General features: G+C 50.3%; 1 non-coding gene across 1 annotated transcript; it reads right to left on the reverse strand.

The window, feature by feature from the left end:
- Nucleotides 1–415: 415 nt before the first annotated feature.
- Trnaa-cgc (transfer RNA alanine (anticodon CGC)) lies at nt 416–488 on the reverse strand. Its single transcript has one exon. It is a non-coding gene; the product is annotated as a tRNA-Ala (tRNA).
- Nucleotides 489–7,783: the final 7,295 nt, after the last annotated feature.

A 7,783-nucleotide genomic window follows, 5' to 3' on the forward strand; every position in this document is an offset into this window, starting at 1 on the left:
GCTTGAGGGTGGTAGCCAGCACCACACGTTTGTAGTTGCAGTAAATATAAGTACCCCAGAAAGTGAAGGAGAACACAGTCGCCCAGATAGCCGAATTGGTAAGGCATTCGAGATCTAATCGAAAGGCGTGGGCTCGGGCCCCACTCTGGGCGCGTGTTTTTCTTTCTTTCTTTCTCACGTAATTAATAATAAAAAATATAATGTAACGTCACTAACGGTAGAAAATAGTCTAACGATTCCCCTATGCCTTCTTTGGCGTTGTAGACTGCCGGCATTTCTTTCTGTATATATATATATATATATATATATATATATATATATATATAGAAAACCTCGGAAAGGAAACGGGAGGATGTGGTAGGTCATTGAAACAGATAAAGAATTTGGAAAGACAGAAAGAAAGTGGGGAAAAATGCCCGCCGGGTGGGATCCGAACCCACGACCTCCAGAATGCGCGTCTGGTGCGAAGACCACTACGCTACCGGCGGGGCTGTGCTCCCCTCACCTTTCTCAGGTATTTATGTCAAGACAATTGCTTTTCCTGCACTTGGGGGTGGTAGCCAGCGCCACTCCGACTACTGGAGATCGCGTTTTAAAACGTGGGTACGAGCGAGTTGGACGAGCGAGCGCTCGTTCTTGTATCCCTCGTCCTATGTTTTTTTTACTGCGCTCAACAAAGTTATAGTGGAGATCGCGGGTTCTTACCTACGTCGTAGACTTACAGTCATGGCACGAGGGCTGAAAGAAGGTCTCTTTCACCACAAGTAGAAGGCCGGTCCCCCGGTCGAAACATTAAAAACCATTCCTTTTTTTCGATGTGTGTCTTTTTTTTCATAAATTTGCCCGTTGTCCAAAAACTGTTCCTTGCAACTCTCTCTCTCTCTCTCTCTCTCTGTCTCTCTCTCTCTCTCTCTCTCTATCTATCTATCTATCTATCTATCTATCTATCTATCTATCTATCTATCTATCTATCTATCTATCTATCTATCTATCTATCTATCTCTCTCTCTCTCTATCTATATATATATATATATATAAGAAAAGAAAACTTTGAACAAGGTAAAAGCACGATTGTTGCCAACGTTTTAGCAAAGAGTCTTGCTTTCGTCAGGGCGAAAGCAAGACTCTTTGCTGAAACGTTGGTAACAATCGTGCTTTTACCTTGTTCAAAGTTTTCTTTTCTTGTGTTCTCTACCATCTTCAAAGTTCCACTGCTCCCTATATATATATATATGTGTGTGTGTGTGTGTGTGTGTGTGTGTGTGTGTGTGTGTGTGTGTGTGTGTGTGTGTGTGTGTGTGTGTGTGTGTGTGTGTGTGTGTGTGTGTGTGTGTGTGTGCCCTTTCCGTAAGCGTTACTCCTATCATACCTCTTTCCAATCCCGATGGGTCGTACTATTTTCTCTCAACCTGGTGCCCTAAGTTTCTTCTCCCTACATCATCTCCGGGGGTACTACAGCTTATCATTGAGAATGTTTCCCGTCCAACAGTAATTCTACGCCCAATGTCCTTCTCGCGGTTTGGATCGCCACTGAAAACTTGCCCAACTTAGTTGTATTCTTCCAACTATTGCACGAAAGGGGACGCTTCCTGCATGTCTAATGTTACCTTCTATACTTACTCGTATTCATATCTAACCCTACGACAAAGCGTTCCGAGTGCAGTCTCGGAAGCATCATTTGCACGTGTTCTAACGAAGGACGAAACGATTTCATCCCCAAATGTCAAGTGGCTTAGGTAGTCTCCAATTACTCAAAACCAAGCTTCCCCTAGTAAAGCTTTCCAAGTACTTCGCTTAAGCCTGCTGTAAATACCTTAGCTGAGATGGTCAGCGACTTCGCTAAGTACGGCCTCCAGCCGTCAGCTTTGCGCCGGGGATCCGCAAGCCCGAATCGGTGTGAAATGCGAGAACGATTTGAATGCCTGAAGAGTTCGCGGGCATGCGAGCTCACGCAGAACTGCTTCCAGCAAGATAAGAAAAGCGCCCATCAGCGCCACAGCCAGCGAACGTCGATCAGGCGGTTCTTCATACGCACCTTTCACCGCGCCCTAAGCGTACACACGGCCCACCTCCTCTGGTCCTTTCTTTCGTCTGACGCGTGGGAGGGCGGCCGGACAAAGAGCCGTTAAACGCCGCCACGCGAAACGGGACCCATCATCCGGGCATCGCGGTGACAGGCGAAAATTGGCCCCTCCGTTACGAGGCCTTAGTTTCGGAGGCGCGCGAAGCGCTCGGCTCGTAACCTTCGGCGAGCTCCGCGCGGGGCGTCGCAACCTAGCTAACTATGCGCTTAGGAAAAGAAACGCATGAAGCGGCAGAGACAGAGCCGCACGGTCGACCTCCTTCGTCGCCAGGCAGAACGCCAAACAAACCTTCGCTTGATCGAGCAAGACGGACAGCCGACGCAGTCCGGCGAACACGAAGCGTACAGTGGAACCCCCCCTTAACCAAACACGTCGCGATTAGGTCGAAGATTCACTGTATCAGACCCAAGATTCACTATAACGGGAGCTTTGTTGTAGGCGAGGCTACTGTGAAGGCGCGTGCGTTCGCAATGCACAACGGTCTCTCACAAGAGCGTGAAAGCGAGCCGTGCACGGCAGTTCCACGAGCCAAGGGACCGGCGAATGGGAGAGACGAGGTACGGCGGCGGCCACTGGCGAGTGAGCACGGCGAAATTACAGCGGCGACCTCGAAAACAATGCCCGGATTTGGTTGGGACATAGCGGGACCACGGCGGCGAGAGACGGCGGGAGAACGAAAACGCTCCACCGTGCTTCTGTCGCCGCCGTCGCCGCCCGGTGCTTTTGTTCTCGGCTTCTGGGGCTGCATTTTGAGAGAGCCCTGCGCCTCGCAGACGTCGTCGCTGCCTTGGAGCCGAGGGTAGGAAGACGACGGTGCGTGCAACAGTTTCACGCATGGAGAGCTGGCGCGTGCCGTCTGGTGTAGCGAGACTATAGCGTGCGGGAAATTGCCAGAAGAGGGGCCCAGAAAGAAATAAGAATGGTCGAAGAACGCATGACAGACAGGATGAACGGACGGACAAGCAGACAGACGAGGAGACAGACAGACAGACAGACAGACAGACAGACAGACAGACAGACAGACGTCCCAGTGTAAAATCAAAACACGAATACCGCAAAAACCTAACAAGAATGCCTGTCGTACGACAAAATCTTCGTTGTGATAGCAGAAGTCCTGTTGCCACGACAAAGACACCTGTTGTTACGACACACATTTCTGTCGTAACGACAAAGTCAATTTTTTCAACGACAAACATTCCTGTAGTAACAACAGAACTTCCATTTACGTTCGTCTTGTGTAACTACTGATGGAACATCCGGATCACGACAAGACAGGAATTCGGCACGACCGAACATCAAAATCAGGACAGGTATAAAACACCCGAAATAACATCAGAATCACGACACGACAAGAATACGACAAGACGACGGTACGACACGCGAAGACACGACAAACTACAGAAATATTTCTTGCAAGACAGACAGCAGGTTTTAAAAAGGCGAGCTTTGGTGAAAGGAACACTATCAGCGCTTGGTTCCAAACGCGGTGGAACATAAAGGGGAGGACGAGACTTTCATCTGTCAGAAGTGTCTTAGAAGCTACGCTCACAGATGGCCAGATGACGTCTAGTCCTCTGTACATCTGTGAGTGTGGCTGGTAAAACTCTTCAGCATTATCTCGGCACGGCGATTACCAACGCAAAGTAACGATTGAGTAATCAAGCGGTCGCCGCGTGCCGTCCTGACGTCCACTCGAAGAAAAAGCGGTAATGTTGCCAGTCGGTCTCCAAACAAGCTCGTCTCTTAGTAGGAAGTTTAGCTTACGACGTGAGGCGGAAGAGGAGAAAGCAAGGTTTCTAAAGTGAGTCAGGAAGGGAGAACAACAAAGCGGTTGGCCAAGTAAGCTCGCCTTACTGCTAGCACCCTGCCTGGTGCCCATCCATGCATCCTAATTAAGCGCACACGGCCAATTACCTGCGTGCCCCAGAGGGAAGCCACGGAACACCGCAGTGACTAAAAACCTTTTTTACGCACCCCATTCTATTTTTGAGCTGCTCACGGTAGTATAACGACGTTAAGCTGTGACGTGTGCACTCAGACATGCAAGCGCGTCTACGACGTCATCTGCAACAGAGCAAGCAAATGTATGCAGCCGCTAACCCCACCATAATGCCGTCAAAACGCCATCGTTAGGCATAGAAGCAGTTGCAATGAGGTACCGCCAGAACCGACGATTCGTCGCTGCCATAGTCATGGATGCAGAGGATAGATTCGAGCGTACTTATAGTAAAGGGGCTAAAGATCTGGCGCGCCGTGTACGAGTATAGCATACGCAATAGGCTTTCCTGTTAACGACGGAAAGAACAATGCGTGCTGATGGCTTCCAAAAGGGATGAACAAGAAAACAAGCAGACAGCATCTGCGTATGGGTATATACAGACTGGCTGAAGATAGTGGCAGTTTTGTTTCGTCACGATTGCTGGAAACGTCGTCGATTGCTTTTGCCGGTGTCGAAAAAGGGGTGCCGGTGCCGAGGACACGTACGACGGTGGCGTGAAGACGACGACCGAGAGGAGCCGATGATGCACGAGCTCGGCGCTGGCGTAATGTGATCGCTTCGTTGCAGAACGTAAACACACGCAACCGAGTGAGGCAATGGCGCATGAGCGGCAGTCGAGTGTTGCGTGTTTGGGAAGTCGCGACACCGCCGAAACCTTGAGCCAAACCCGCACGAAGGGCTGGAAATAAACACCTGACGGGAAATACCTTTATATAAGGACCTTTTTCAGAAAGGAAGTGTTATGTTAAACATTGTCAACAGCCCGGTTTATCTCCGTATCTCTTTTTTCATGACATATATTTGAATAATACTGCGAATTTAATGTCTTCGGGAAACACTTTGTAGCGTTTATTTGAATTCAAGACATCGGATTAATTTGAGTGACAAGAAAAATTCACTTGGCGCTTCGCCTTTACATTGTAGATAGGTAGCGAAGGAATGTTTTTCTAGAGTAGCATGATGTCGGATCGTCACCTGCTCCTTAATTGACCCCCGAGAGCACACCCTTCGTAGCGCCCTGGATGGCTCCTAATTACCTCCATATAGGGTGTACTCACTAACTCTGCCAAAAGTGTATGTATAAATGAACAAACAAATAAGTCCAATGGACAAACTTTACTCGAACCATCTTCTCCTCCTATCCTTGTTTATCTTTCCCAACAGGGCCCTTTGGTCTTTTATACAATATAAAATCGAAACATCCGTTCTATTCCTTATATCCTCTGACGAAGTGCCGCACAGAATCAAATTCGTGAGCTACTTCTCAGCGCTTCTCGGTCACTTTCCGGAAAAATTTGCTTTGCTACACTATTTTTAAAGTGCTTGTAGGCATTATTCCTCTAACGGTGGGCCTTCAACGAACTGCGCAGCAGAATGAAGGTAGCTGCAGAATTAATTTTCCTGGGATCTACGGAACAATGGGGGAGCTGCAACAAAAATCGTCTGCTGACACCCGGCCACCAGAAGATTCAGGTCGAAGTGAAAGACCAAATGGCACGGGACAGCAGTAAGGCGGCCATACGACGCTGTGCGCGAGCGAATTGACACGGTTGAAGAATTTTCCTAACCAAAGGACGGAGACGGTTGAAACAGAGAATCTGAGGAGAACAAGCGGGGGGATAAGCAGATATTTGGGTACTGTGTCAACCCAGAAGAGAGAGAGAGAGAGAGAGAGAGAGAGAGAGAGAGAGAGAGAGAGAGAGAGAGAGAGAGAGAGAGAGAGAGAGAAACGAGGGAGGGAGGGAGGGAGGGAGGGAGGGAGGGAGGGAGGGAGGAAGAGCAAGTCGAAATTAAAGTTCCCCTATAGAGGAACTCAAATCGAAACAGTTTGGCAATTCGCATCTTTTGTTTCCCTTTACCTCAAGACAACCTTTATTAATGAGGACAGAGGATGCTGACCGACGAAGGCGATGATGAAATCGAAGGGAGGAGGGGAGGGGGGAAGTCGTACGAGGGGTGACGGGAGAAGAAAACAAAACACCGGTTTAGAGGAAATGACAAGCACACCGAATGTGATGATCGGGAAGGATGGGGGAAGGGATACTCATACACACGGGAGCGCTTATGCACTTCTCAGAAGAGCGAGGGACAAGGCATCATTTGTCACGAGAATAGTGATAAGAATTAATCGAATGTCAATCGGCGCCCTGTATCTCTAAGAATGCTTGCAAATCTCGCCCCTCCCAATCGCGAAGGCTTCAGGCTCGGCCCTACGGGACCGCCTTGCTCTGGCTGCACAGTCCGTTCTACAGCGCGTGCAATGAGCTTTGGTGGAAGCCACGTGAATTGTTGAGAGGGCGTAGAGGAGGATGCCCGGCCGCGCTTGGGGCCCTACGTTGCCTCAGCAACGTCGGAACCGTTGCGAAGGCAGCTCCCTCCTTACTCGAAGGCAGTTAAGCTCTCTCCATGCGCTCTCGCCACACTGTCGTTCTGTGCTTCTCTGTTTCTCGTTCAGTAGACACATCGATACGGAGGGAGGCCTAAATTTTGCCCAAATCCCCCATCTCTTGCTCACGCAATAAAAAATTCACGCATACCCACGAAGTGAAGCATGACGAGTGGGCGAAGCACAGGGGATCGTTCTTATCGTCAATCACCCGTGGAATTGCCCACCTGCGCATGTAAATGAGTGACAACGCGTGTGTACAGTATATACAATTCCAATCCAATCCGATACAATTCAATTTAATCCAATTCAATCCAATCCATATCAATCCAATCCAAATCCAAAATCCAATTCAATTCAGTTCATTTCAATCCAAATCTAATCCAATCAATTTCAATCCAATCTAATCCAATCCAATCCATTGCTCTTCGCGCATGCGCAACATTGCGTACAAGGACGCCAAGGGACAAGCCACGGACAAAGCGAGGTCTTAAGGTGCTTCGCACCTAAAAAAAAAGGGTCAGCTTACACTAGTGGTGCAAGGCTGGAGAAAGAGCAGAGCTGGCGGCCCCTCTCCCTTCGTCGGAGACCCGGCTCTTGCAGCTCACGTGGATTGCTGGACTGGCCGCTGAAAGTTCTCCGCGACAGGCACGCCCGGGTCGTTTTGACCGCATGCTTTCACATCTCTCCCAACGTGGATCTCGTTAGCACGCGCTACAACCCGCGGCAACCGGCTTCCCGAAATCGGCGCCTGTGCTTCCCACTTCAGGCGCAAACGCACGCGTACTGGCGAGAAGAACAGCACGCGAGAGATCGCGCCACGAACGCTGGGCAGAGTGTTCTCGAAGGTCGAGCTGGCCAACGCCTGGCGCTCCTCACGAGGCGCAATCTCACGTGCGCTCGATATTTTTTCTTGATATTTTTGCGACCTCCTCACTAGACGCCAGCCCACGCGCAAGCCTGCCCGACGTCGGGCGCTCCTCACAAGGCGCACGTTGAAGTGCACTTGGTATTTTAGATAACGCATCTCATGCTCGCCCCTCTGTCCTTCCTGCGTCCGTCCGGCGTTGTCCGCACAGCTGAGCCTCTCCTCCTCTCCTCTCTCCGATAGCGAACCCTCTCTCCCAAACAGCCGCGGGTTGGCGCAGCGCGCTCTCACTCCGTTGCTAGGCGCCCGGTGGGCGGCGCCGGTGGGCGGCGCTGCGCTCGGTGCTGCGCGCGCTGCGCACGTGCAGTACTCTCTCTCTCCGCGCTCTCCTCTCCTTCGGGCACTGTGAATATAAAGCGGCATGCCGCGCTCCGACGGTCTCAGTC

The sequence above is a fragment of the Haemaphysalis longicornis genome, unplaced genomic scaffold (assembly GCF_048455015.1).
Source record: "Haemaphysalis longicornis isolate Haplotype H1 unplaced genomic scaffold, Haemaphysalis longicornis Haplotype H1 scaffold_10, whole genome shotgun sequence".
Classification (NCBI taxonomy): domain Eukaryota; kingdom Metazoa; phylum Arthropoda; class Arachnida; order Ixodida; family Ixodidae; genus Haemaphysalis; species Haemaphysalis longicornis.